This window comes from Littorina saxatilis, linkage group LG12, assembly GCF_037325665.1.
Source record: "Littorina saxatilis isolate snail1 linkage group LG12, US_GU_Lsax_2.0, whole genome shotgun sequence".
Classification (NCBI taxonomy): domain Eukaryota; kingdom Metazoa; phylum Mollusca; class Gastropoda; order Littorinimorpha; family Littorinidae; genus Littorina; species Littorina saxatilis.
The window spans coordinates 28,292,827-28,306,367 of NC_090256.1; the positions used below are offsets into that span (position 1 = coordinate 28,292,827).

Genomic DNA, 13,541 nt, shown 5'->3' on the forward strand with positions numbered 1-13,541 from the left:
CTACGCCATATGAAAGATATCCTAAAACCAAAATATGTGCCAAATAGCCAAAGCAAGCACCTTGTCTGGCATATCAAGTTCAAGCAAAAATGACACGTATTTGAACTTATTAGTTGGGGTCAATAAAGGGTGTTGTAAGACTATCATTTAACAACCAATTGAACGAAGCTGGCATAACGACTGTACAAAAAAGTATTTAATTCACGAATTTGAATGTGCCATAAAAAATTAAAAAAATAAACAGCAGCACCAACAACAACAGGAGCAGAAACAGAAGCTACGTAAAATCATACATGATGTACAAAAGAGCAAACCAATAATTATCTGCAAACAATAGAAATTAAGAGTAAACGAAAAATGTCCTGCATTGCCCTTTCACTAAAAGACGTTTTTCCACTTCAAAAGACAATACCAAAATAGGCCAGCCATGTTAAACGAATTGAGTTCCTCACGTTTACACGTTCGATCGATTGAGCCTTCAACAATCTTTCTGTGGGCATTAAAGTCATCTCTCTCTCTCTCTCTCTCTCTCTCTCTCTCTCTCTCTCTCTCTCTCTCTCTCTCTCTCTCTCTCTCTCTCTCTCTCTCTCTCTCTCTCTCTCTCTCTCTCTCTCTCTCTCTCACTTTCAGAGTTTTACCTTTACCGATAAACCGTTTGCGTCAGTTGTACAGTCTTTGAAAACACGCTGGTGAAGCTACCTATTCATTTAGAAATATCTTTCACACTTCAAAAGACGAAAACCAATCAGCAAAATAAGGTCAGTCACGTAAAACTAAAACGGCAGTCCATCACACAAACTCTTACAATCGATTAAGCCAACAACTTTTTTTCTTTGTGAACACAAGAGGACTACTGACTCTCTCCAAATCGACCTTGTGTGCCATTGTTTTACCTGGTTTCACAGGCTGTTGGTGTCAGTAATGCAAACTGTCAAAACACGCTGGAGAATCGCCTTTTCGTTTAGGAAATATCTTTTATATAAAGCGAAAATGGGTCAACCTCGCAGAACGAAAATATATTCCACCACACCATAGATAAAGAGGAAGTCTGTGATCTATGATCACACCTACTTGTTCGATCGATCAAGCCTTTAAAGGCTGACATAGTCCTATTTAGTTAGTTTAATTACTTCCAGGGCTTTTCCCATCGTTGCGGGGATGTATAAATTAAGCTTCCTGCAAAGTTTTAGGTTTGAAGTCCTTACCAATTACGAGAAATAATTAATTCTTTATTGCATTGTTTAGCAAGTTCTCCAGGACTTGGGCTATTTTTAGACCGTTGACGTCACTTCGTGACGTTTCGTAAACCAAAGATGGCGTTTGAGACTGTTCTGTTTACATTCGACACTATCAACACCACTTTGCAATACTGAAATAATTTTTTCTGTGTTCGAAAGCTACAGCCAATCGTTATTATATCCCCTTAGGTACAGTTTTATAACATTATTGGCACATGTAAACAATATGAATTAATTAATGAACGCTACGAGTATGGCAGCCTTTAACAATCTTTTGATATGGCAAGTGTATAAGTGTACCCCTTACCCTCTCCAAGAGTTGACCTGAATCTATTGACTGTTCGTGTTTATAATACTGCCTTTCAAATGCATTCGTGAAACGTCTTTTCATTAACACTCGAAAGAAGAACGATAAGCGAAAATGGGTCAAGTGTGTTGAACGAAAACAGTCAACTATCCATTTTCTTTCGATTGATAAATCCTTCAACAGTATTTCGATATAAATACCAAAGTCACCACTGACTCTCACCACTTTGTTATTTTACTGCCAGAGTTTGACCTGAATCAATAGACAGTGGTTGTAGTCAATCGTACCGTATTTTTAAACACATCTTTATATTTTCAGAAATGTCTTTCACACTTTAGAATCTCCTGAACAATGGGCGAAAATGGTTCGACAACAAAGGACGAAAACGGAGGTTGTAGTGGTCTAATGTTTCTCCTGTGCTAGCTGTCTCATCTGGTCATTGCGCAAGCGCACAATTTTGCATTGTCTGTTCCGCCTCCATTATAGATATCTCACTTTATCCGCTGTAACACGCAAAAGAAGACATAATTCGCGTTTCCAGTTAACTTACACCCAAACATTGCTCAACAGAGGGCATCCCGTATCGCCTTGATGGCATGCAAGATGGTCGAAGGTGGAAAGAGAGGCGTAACATGAACACGATCTGAGATTTCGTTTCCAAGTTTGCACATGCCCAGTGACCGAATGAGAAAGTTCGGTCCAGGAGAAATTTAAGATCACTACAGGGTCCAGGACATCTATTCTTTTTCTCCATTAAACTTGAAACGGTCTTTTGACAGTCATTACATTTAGTCAAGTTTTGACTAAATGTTTTAACATAGAGGGGGAATCGAAACGAGGGTCGTGGTGTATGTGTGTGTGTGTGTATGTGTGTGTGTGCGTGCGTGCGTGTAGAGCGATTCAGACCAAACTACTGGACCGATCTTTATGAAATTTTACATGAGAGTTCCTGGGATTGATATCCCCGGACGTTTTTTTTTCCTTTTTTTGATAAATGTCTTTGATGACGTCATATCCGGCTTTTCGTGAAAGTTGAGGCGGCACTGTCACGCTCTCATTTTTCAACCAAATTGGTTGAAATTTTGGTCAAGTAGTCTTCGACGAAGCCCGGACTTCGGTATTGCATTTCAGCGTGGTGGCTTAAAAATTAATTAATGACTTTGGTCATTAAAAATCTGAAAATTGTAAAAAAAAAATATATATATATAAAACGATCCAAATTTACGTTTATCTTATTTTCCATCATTTTCTGATTCCAAAAACATATAAATATGTTATATTTGGATTAAAAACAAGCTCTGAAAATTAAAAATATAAAAATGATTATCAAAATTAAATTTTCGAAATCAATTTAAAAACACTTTCATCTTATTCCTTGTCGGTTCCTGATTCCAAAAACATATAGATATGATATGTTTGGATTAAAAACACGCTCAGAAAGTTAAAACGAAGAGAGGTACAGAAAAGCGTGCTATCCTTCTCAGCGCAACTACTAAACCGCTCTTCTTGTCAATTTCACTGCCTTTGCCATGAGCATGAGCGGTGGACTGACGATGCTACGAGTACATACGGTCTTGCTGAAAAATTGCATTGCGTTCAGTTTCATTCTGTGAGTTCGACAGCTACTTGACTAAATGTTGTATTTTCGCCTTACGCGACTTGTTTTTTCATTTTCATTTTCATTACTTTATTGTCCCATCGCTGGGAAATTCGGGTCGCTTCCTCCCAGTGGAAAGCTAGCAGCAACGGAGTCGCGCTACCCAGGTGTCTGCGTGTTTAGGTGTATTCAGCCACCTGCACTTATGGCAGAATGACCAAGGTCTTTTACGTGCCATTGTGATGACACGGGGGTGGGACATGGCTTCGGTCTCTGGGTCTGCACATAAAGTTGACCCGTGTCCGTCCCGGCCCGAATTCGAACCTGCGACCTTCCGATCACAAGTCCAGTGCTCTACCAACTGAGCTACCGGGCCCCCAAACATCAAACGATCACCCGCCTGATTATTTCTATAGCTCGTTCTTTTAATGCCCGAGTTTGAACTGAATTAACAGATTTAGTTTCAATAATGCAGTCTTTACACAAACGCCGCGGTATAATCTTTTCATTTAGGAACTTCTTTTATACTTCAAAACATTAAGAACAATAAACGTAAGCCAGGGGGAAAAATTTCCACCATTCTTACATTTTTAAAACTTCAGAAGACTCAGAACAATACGCGAAATAAGATCAACTGCGTTGAACGTAAGCAATCTACATGGTATCATCCCTTCTTTTTCCACTTCAACAGTCTTTTGATGTATATCAAAGTATATGTGTGTGTGTGTGTGTGTGTGTGTGTGTGTGTGTGTGTGCGTGTGTGTGTATGTGCGTGTGTGTGTGCGTGTGTGTGTGTGTGTGTGCGTGCGTGCGTGCGTGCGTGCGTGTGTGTGTATGTGCGTGCGTGCGTACGTGCGTACGTGTGTGTATGTGTATGTGTGTGTGTGTGTGTGTGTGTGTGTGTGTGTGTGTGTGTGTGTGTGAGCACATTGTATGTTGTTTGTGAATGCATTGATTGTACTCAAGTCAGGAACTATTCCAAGTGCAGTGCACATGATTGCAATAAAGTCTTATGTCTCAGACTGTTGGTATTAATGACACACTCTGTAAAATACACCCTGCAAATGTCTTTTTATTTAAGAGATATGTTGACACAGTCTTTACAATCATGCTTGGGAACGTCCCTTCCCTGGCAATCTACAATCTTGTCAGATACAAACATTTCATTTCATTTCCATTTCCATTTCATTTCATTTTCATTTCATTTCATTTCCATTTCCATTTCATTTCCATTTAGCAAACTACATTTAGAAAGGACTGGTAGAAGTTGTGCATGTGTGACAGGGTGACGCAGTAGTCTCCCTTTACAGCAGCTTCTGCGAAGAGCGCGGGCTATCATAGTAGCTCGACGTTTCTTCTACGTCGCCGGCTAGACACCTGTGAATTGTAGAATTCTGTTTGTGGTGGGGTCTGGTCGCTACCATCTCCTTCATTCCTTTTGCGAAACTGTGCAGTATTGTAGGGCTAGTGCGTTAGCTCTACAATTATCAACCCAGTTTGACTGGCTTTACCTCCAAAGGTGATTCTTATGCTATGGGCACTCGGTCACACATGATTGATTTTTGTATCGAGCATGTATGATCTTCTTTGTCTAGTCAATATTTCCCCGTTCAAAGTGATTCCATGAGAACAAAGATAACTGTATTCCCTGAGTTCCTGGCCAAACATTAAAAGTCTAGTGCACTGCTTTGCATAATGTCGTCCAACTGAGTTAGTTTTTCGTGCAATACCATGCAGTGGTTCTATTTTAGATCCTTTCTCCTGTGGTAAAACGACCACCTATTTATCTTGTTTTTCAACTTCACAATTTATAGATCAGCAAATAACAATGGAGTAAACATACGAAACAAAAATAGTGAATGTTCCGATCAACTAACCTTTTAGTGTCTTTTGACAGACGTCAAATCCCTTGTATTCATCTTTGAGTGTCACTTTCTGTCATTCTCTGGCATCTAAATTCTCTTCATTTTTGAAGTGGTTGTACATGTCAAATTTCTGTACCTTTTTGGACAAGTATGTGACTTTGCTGAATCAATACTGGAAATCGTGCTCTTCATTTTTGTCTACGATTAAATCAAACCTCAAAAATGTATACCGACCTTACTTGGATGACGACATCAATTCCTGAATCTCTCTAATCAAGCGACAGCAACGTTCTCACAGCAAATGCAAACGTTCCAGTCGAACGCCTTCGTTCGGTTTAAACGGGCACAGAAAAAGACAAGTGCAGTCTGTCCCAGAATAAATGCCAGTGTTCGATTAGCTATCCTATCTTATCGAAATTGGGCGCTCCAGCGTTCAGTAAAGAGGAAATTAAACGGCCATGTCGCAAAGCTCCGGGGGGTTTTCCACAACGTTAATCCCGTTTGATTATGTGTATCTTTCTTTTTCGCTCTGGGGAAACGATTGATAGTGGGTTTTTTTGTTCTGGGCTTCCAATTTCTGGTTGTTGTGGCTGATTGCTTTTTTTGGCATGGTTAGTTGGTTGCGAATGCATTTATGGGTTGTCAAGAATTTTGCAACGTATTGCTCTTAATTATGATGTTTCAGGTTATTTCATTTAAAGTTGATTGTTGTTTCATGTTGTGATACATACCATGCTCGAATTTTGCTTTCGGGACAAGACAAGAGTTTTCTTTGTCAATCTCAATGTCATTGTCCAATGCTTTGACTTTGTCCGTTACCTTGTACTTTACAATCAGAGCGTCTTCAAACTCGAAATAATCGACATGCAAAAGCAAGAGGGGAAGGGAGAGGGTATAACAGCTGTCGGACGGGTGTTTCGGTCAATAGCACGGACCTGAAGAAGTTCTTTCGCTTTGTAACGGACACACGTTGTTGCAATGATTCAGATTTAAACTAATGCAGCATAAACAGTTCAGACTAGGCCCAAACTGAAAGAACTGACCTTTCAAAACTGACGCTTCTCCAAAGCAATTTTCGCTTATCGAGTCCTTTCTTAGTAGCAATTACGAAAGATACGCGTTTTTGTTGTTGTTGTTTTTGCATGTGTTTTGTTACTTTCATGTTTTGTTTGTTTGTTAACTTTTTTTTCTTCTTCTCTAGATTCCTCTCTCCCTGTTTATCCTTTTGCATTTTTCCTCCATGTCATCATGCATACATTCGTGTAATGTTGCATTTGTTTGGATAAGCTCACGTGTATCATTGAATTCATGCCCTAACTTCTTTGTTCATTATTGTTTTATGTTATCGACTTTGAATAAGAATTGTGTTCAAACTAAAGATACGCTTGAAACTCGAACACACACCAAAACATATTTTTTTCATACACAACACCACAATCTTGTAGCCTACCCAGCAAGATTGCTGTAGACGTCTCGGTGGATGCACACACTTTTCTTGCCGGTGTAACACGACATTTTTACTCCACAAAAAATTGACTCCGGAGTAAAAATTTCGTACGAATTATTTACTCCGAGTACACCTGTCGTACGAGAAAATAACTCCCCAAGACACGAAAAAATTACTCCCTCCGCGAAATTTGTACTCCCCAATTTTGTAACTTCCATTCAAAATCTCGTATGCGAAAATGGTATGCGGGCGAAGGGATGATGCCAATATGTGATCTCGCACAAACGAATGTCACGCTACCCTCCCTCCACCCCTTCCACCACCAGGACTAACAGGGGACAAGGGAGTAAAAGTTGCGTACACCTGGCGTGGGAAGTAAATTGCTCGTGTTAGGGTGGAGTAATTTATTCGTCATTAATTCGTCCGGAGAGTAACATTTTCGTACGAAATGTTTACTCGGAACACGTACACCTGTCTTGGGGAGTAATTTTCTCGTGTTATGGGGGAGTTCTTTTTTCGTAAAGGGAGTAAAATTTTCGTACGAAATTTTTTGGAGTAAAAATCTCGTGGGAGTAATTTTTTCGTGTTACACCGGACAGTAGTACGCGATTATGTTCACCGCCACAGACCGCCTCAGGCTTTTACACGGGCATCTTTAAACTTTAACATATGCCAAATAAATGATTTCGTAATGGACATCAACAAGTATGTCAAGGTTTCAAGGTTCTATCCGGCTTTAGTCCCATAGGGCGTTCAAGCTAACATAACACACAGCTAAATAACACACACCAACACACAAACACACGCACAAGTCAATCTGCTAAACGGTACTCGTAAAATGTCCAGGTACATGTACACTCCAAGTCAAAGCACGCCCGGCCATTTTGTCTCTAATGTGGGCTGTTCACCATGGCAACTATCAAACAGTGATTGTGAGTGTCTGGCTGCATGGTTTATTGGGGAAGATACCAGTCTGGTTATATTCTGTAAAAGTTTGATCCTGTCATGAATTTATCAGCTGAATAGCTCACAGCCTCGTTTATGGCAATTCATTCATTATTCCGTTCGTTGATGTTGTTTTTTCTTTAATGAATTCCCACTGACGCAAATCGTTTAGTCCTTTTTGTCTGGGGTTTTTCTCATGTTGTCACTGCCACTGGTTCATCGGTCGTCTCGTAAAGACATGACACGCAGGGACACCATTTAGCTGGTTTTTACTCGTTATTATAGAATCATTCCGTGTTCCTCGCATGCCACTTGAGCTGCTATTTTTTCGACACATATCAAAATTTAAAACTTGGCTTCTTTCTGTGCCGATTATTTGTGTGTTTTCTGAAGTAATGATAAAATTGACAACTATGACATCCAGAAAAAGTAACCCAGCAAGGAACCAAGCAGCATGCAGTCTGTTAGATGTTGGTGTGTGTCTAAGTAGAAGAATGCTCTTATCACATGTAACACCCTGGACAGATCTTGGGTGGATTTTATCATCGTTTGCACGGGAAGAGAGGCACCTTTAACATTGACATCATGTGCATTGGTATCAGCTGTTTAGTAACACAGGCACGCATCAGAGAGAGAAAAAGTAAAAACTTCTATAACATCTGGCGTACACTTCAATCTGTAGTTGCCACAATCTGGTAACAAAACACCTTGAGGAGGTCTACCCATATTGTTGTTGTTTTTCGCCAATGTTGTGGACTTAAAGATGTGATCCTTCTTGTTTGACCGGTGTAACACATTTTTACTCCACAAACAATTTACTCCGGAGTAAATATTTCGTACGAAATTCTTACTCCGAGTACACTTTTCGTACGAGAAAAGAACTCCCCAAGGCACGAAAAAATTACTCCCTCCACGAAATTTTTACTCCCCATTTATTTTACTTCCAGTAAAAATCTCGTACGCAAAAATGGGATGCGGGCGAAGGGATAATGCCAATAAGTGATCTCGCGCACACGAATGTCGCGCTACCCTCCTTCCACCCCTTCCACCACCAAGACTAACAGGGGACAAGGGAGTAAACATTTCGTACACCTGGCATGGGAAGTTAAATTGCTTGTGTTTGGGTGAAGTAATTTATTCGTTATTTATTCGTCAGGGGAGTAACATTTTTGTACGAAATGTTTACTCGGAACTCACCTGTCTTGGGGAGTCATTTTCTCGTGAAATGAGGGAGTGCTTTTTTAGTAAAGGGAGTAACTTTTTCGTACGAAATGTTTACTCCGGAGTACAAATCTCGTGGGAGTAATTTTCTCGTGTTACACCGGCGTTGTACACCACAGATATATTCAGGGTTTATAATCCATTAGCAGATAGACTGCCAACGTTCCAAATGGTCTGTATAGTGAACACCCAGATAAATATGTATGAGACAAATGAAACAAATTGACAAAAGACTTAGCTGAGTATGTGTTAGATATGATCTCTGGTAAGATGGTCATGCAGAGTCGAAAACTTGTGCATTGTGTTTAGTAACACTGACTGACATGGTGGTTTTTGATTACCCTGTTAGTAACATGAATAAAATGTGACAGTCAGCAAAATAATCAAGGCTTTAAAATATTCTGGTAATACGAACTACAGGAAAATGTAAAAGTGCAGAATTTGACTCAGGATTTAAACAACTTTCCACTTGAAAAAATACAAAAAATTAAAAGCCTGACTGCTTCAAAGGCAGAGTGGATTATTTTGTTCTGAATCAATTTCGTAATGCGAAAATATGCCATGTTGCGTCAACTTAAAATGCAGCAATAATAATGCAGCAAATATATTCCTGCACTGCACAAGAAGCAGCTAGGCAGTAAATATGTGTGTCATGTGTCCAAGCGAAATTATGCTATTACCGTCTGCACGCGAAGGTGTGTGTATCTTTAGATTACCACGCTAGTAAACTGATTAAACATGAATCAGTCCACACAAAATCAAGGTAATACAACATTCTGGTAATACTAACCTCAGGACAGGTGAAAACCAAGAAGACGTGGAAAATATTGCAGACACACCTTTCCTTGAATACAACGAGAATGCCGAGTTACCGACTGCTGCAGGCCAGTCCTGTATTGACGAGAAGTACAATGTCAGCCAGCGACCTAAATGTTTTATGGGTCCGTGTAGCGACCCTACGAATCAATACCGTGGATCAATTTACGTCATTCTGTCTCTTACGTGGGTGACTACTCTCATTGTTTTTACTCCGCTCCCTGACTAAAAGGTATTAACACCCCTGACACCTGAATATCTTTATTTCGGTAAGTTGGTGGATTTTCAAATACGAGAAAACAAAAAGGTCCGTAGCCGGTTCTTAGTCCGTAAATTAATGAGTCCGTTACAGGCGTGTTGAAGAAAAGCTAAGACATACAATATAAGTATCTAGACATATTGGAAACAGAAACCGGGGATGCGCTATTCATTTTGCAACCTATTATTAAACTCACTGAGGCGTATGTCGTTGCAAAGAAGAACTCCATCCGTAAGTTATGTTAATGATATGAAAGTCTTATGAGAGAATTTCAGTTTCTTTTTTTCTTTTGTGTGTATTTGTTCTATATTCTTAGGGGGAGGTGGTTGGGTAGGATAAGGAGATGATAATAGTTAAGAATGGTGAGCGGTGACGTATTCTGGTCGGTGGGGGGATGGGGGGGGGGGGGGGTTAAGGAGATGATATGTGTCAAGAAGGATGACCAGTGACGTGCAATGGTGTACTGTCTGATAATTTACGTGTATTCTTAATAGCATCAAGCTCTGTTTAATGAGATGTTTCTTAGCAGTCATTCAAACATCACATGAGAACACACACACACACACACACACACGCAGATGCAGAATGACACATCAGTGAAATTTTCGCAAGAGCGGTTCGTAACAGACAATGCATGCTATGCTTTAGTTTGTCAGTTACACTACAGTTAGTTCCCTTTTGCTCCCAATCTACCTCATGTCCAGGTTATTAATAATACTAACTAGTTTTCTCGCGCTTGGAGACTTACACGCGCAAAAGACATGTGACTGTTATTAATGCAGATTGATAAATATGTCCATTAGTTACAGTAACTATTGTCATATCAATTAAGCATATTTTTGTGATATAAACATGTAACACGTGACGATGCAAGTAAGTCAAGTCAGTACGTGAGTTAGTGGGCGAAGAATGGGTGAATGAGTGACGTAAATGGGTTGGTGATCAATGAGAGAGTGGGTGGGGAGTGAATGAGTCATTTCAGTAAGTAAGGTTTTCAACCAAGCTTACAATTCGTCTGCTTATGCACCCAAGGACGATCGTTGTTTTCAATTGTGCTGAAGGGAAATAAACTTGTAACATCAGAATGTTGTTAAGCCAAGATATTGAGTTGTCCCTCTTCACTGAGAGACCGTGACTGTGTGTGTGTGTGTGTGTGTGTGTGTGTGTGTGTGTGTGTGTGTGTCACAGTGTGTGTGTGTGTGTGTGTGTATGTGTGTGTGTGTTTGCGAGCGTGCGTGCGTGTGAGTTCTTACGTGCGTGAGTGCTCGTGCGTTTTCTTGTGTTCTTTTTGGTTGATTGGCTTTCTGACTGGCTGGCTGGCTGGTCTGCTTGTTGGTAAGCTTTCCCACAAGTACCAGACTACTCTCTAGAAACAGGTAGGTGCTACCAAGTCAAAAGTTTGTACGTACTTATCAAACAGCAAGAACTCAGTTGGAAACAAGTTTATGGACTGTATAGCAGTGACAAACACTGATTCAATAACCAAATAACCTTTGAAGTTTATTAAATAAACCAAGAGACCTTACCCTCAGAACTCACTGACACAAATACAAAGTCCAATGTTTATTTCTTCAGTGCCCTCCGTGTAGTCATGAACAAGTCGAGTAAGGCGAAATTACTACATTTAGTCAAGCTGTCGAACTCACGGGATGAAACTGAACGCACTGTATTTTTTCACCAAGACAGTGCAGCTTCGTCAATCCCCGCGTGAAGGAAATCGCTTTCCTCCCACGTGCAAAACGTAGTGATATTGACACGCCAGATTAGCACGGTAGCGTATTGTGCTAAGCAGGAAAGCGCCCTTTTCTGTATTCTTGTTAACTTTCTGAGCTTGTTTTGAATACAACCTATCATATCTATATGTTTTTGGAATCAGGAAATGATAAAGAAAAAGATTAAATCATTTTTGGATCGATTTCTTAAATTTTAATCGTAAGATTAATTAATCTATTTTCGTTAATTGTGATCACATTTTAAGAGTAAACATGACATATGTATATATTTTTAGACTCAGAATGTGATGAAGAATACGATGCAATCAATTTTAAATCTGTTTGCGAAAAATCGATTTTAATGACAACTTTAATGAGCAAACTCATTAATTAATGTTTAAGCCTTCAACCTGAAATGCATACCAAAGTCCGGGCTTCGTCGAAGATTACTTGACCAAAATTTCAACCAATTTGGTTGAAAAATGAGAGCGTGACAGTGCCGCCTCAACTTTCACGAAAAGCCGGATATAACGTCATCAAAGACATTTATCAAAAAAATGAAAAACATGTCTGGAGATACCACACTCAGGATCTCTCATGTCAAGTTTCATGAAGATTGGTCCAGTAGGTTTTTTTCTGAATCGCTCTACACACACACACACACACACATACACCACACCCTCGTCTCGATTCCCCCCTCTACGTTAAAACATTTTGTCAAAACTTGACTAAATGTAAAAAGGGTTTGCCGCTAAAAATGTTCTCTATTCAGAATAGTTCATACAATCGATTAATGTAAGTGTATTCTGTGACCCGAGAAAGCGGTCGTATTGGAGAATAATGGCATTGACGCAGAGAGGTGTCATTCAGTAAAGTTTACAAAGTACAGTGGTTGAAAGGGGCTTTGGAGTATGGCACGAAATGAAAGTCGAGTCGCTGTCTGTCTGTCTGTCCCCTCAAAACATTCAGTTAATTTCTTTTCAATCAAACCCTTTACGTGTATTTATACCTGCAACGTATGCAGTTCATTTTATCAATAGGGGTTTCACTGACTTTAAAGTTCTTACAAGAACCTTGACACTGACATTCAGAAAGTACAGCTAGTTCATACAAACAGCTAGCTTAGTTTGACAATTGCCATTCCATGTTTGTTCCGACGCTTACTGCTTGCTGCATTTCACGAAGGGAAGCGTTTGGACTACTCAAGAACTCCACAAGAGACGCTTTGTTTACATTGTACACAACACTTGGGCAGCAATATAAGTCGTTTTTGTCCCGGTGAAAAATATAGACCTCTGCCTGACGTCACAGAGAAACTGACAACAGCTCTGTCATTTGGTTTACAGAGGAAGGCAGACGTTGTCTATTTCAAATGATATGGTACTCTTCAAGCGACAAGTGTACGCTGTGGTATCAAGTCTCCGTGTCAATTGGAAATACGAAAGCGATTGCCGAAAGAGAAGTGGATATTTTGTGGTATAGTGGTTTACACACCTTGTTAATGATTTGAGCAGTTAACTCCCTATTGTGTATACAAAATCTCCTATGATAACTCTTATCATACCACCATTCCGTGTCATTCTCATTTCCCCCAAACGTTTGATTTGGAGTTTTTCTTTGAGGGCTTTGCTAACACCCGGGCGAAGCCGGGCCTGACTGCTAGTATATATGTAAAACACGATGTAAGTGTGTGTGTCTGTGGTCGCCATACTTTAGAGATGGCAAGAGGCAGGAACAAGATAGTGTGCATGGACACTGCCTGGGATCCGCAGATGTGCACCTGTGATTTAGTTTCTTGATTCATCGTTTCCTTTCTCAGATTATGAACCTCACGTTTATTGAATACTGCCTATATAGTGTAAGGCTAGTTCAGTGTTCATATGTAGCAAGCACATAATGCCAGTAATATTACAGACTCTCTATCGCTCCTATGAGGAGAAGAAATGAAGAAGAAAAAATCAACCGGACAGTTCAGGAAATTTCTAGAAGCAAAGGGAGGTAACTCTTACTTTGTTATACATTGAAGGGAAGTATCTCTTCTCATGCAGGCACCCTGATCAGTCTTTACAGAATATATAGAGTCGATGTTAGACCTGCTTCTCAAGTATCTAGAATTGTCCTAAGAAAGAGAGAT

At 39.9% G+C, this 13,541-nt stretch overlaps 1 protein-coding gene across 2 annotated transcripts in view; it reads right to left on the reverse strand.

Moving 5' to 3' along the window:
- Nucleotides 1-9,553, reverse strand: part of LOC138981677 (tetraspanin-1-like) — a 41,002-nt gene extending 31,449 nt beyond the window's left edge. Inside the window, exon 1 of one of the 2 annotated variants that reach the window (XM_070354678.1) lies at nt 9,411-9,553. The gene's annotated coding sequence lies outside the window, so the exon portion shown is untranslated. Of the gene's footprint in view, nt 1-5,241; nt 5,366-9,410 lie in introns of those variants that run through there. The other variant, XM_070354679.1, reaches the window with a different exon arrangement.
- Between the last annotated feature and the right edge of the window lie 3,988 nt (nt 9,554-13,541).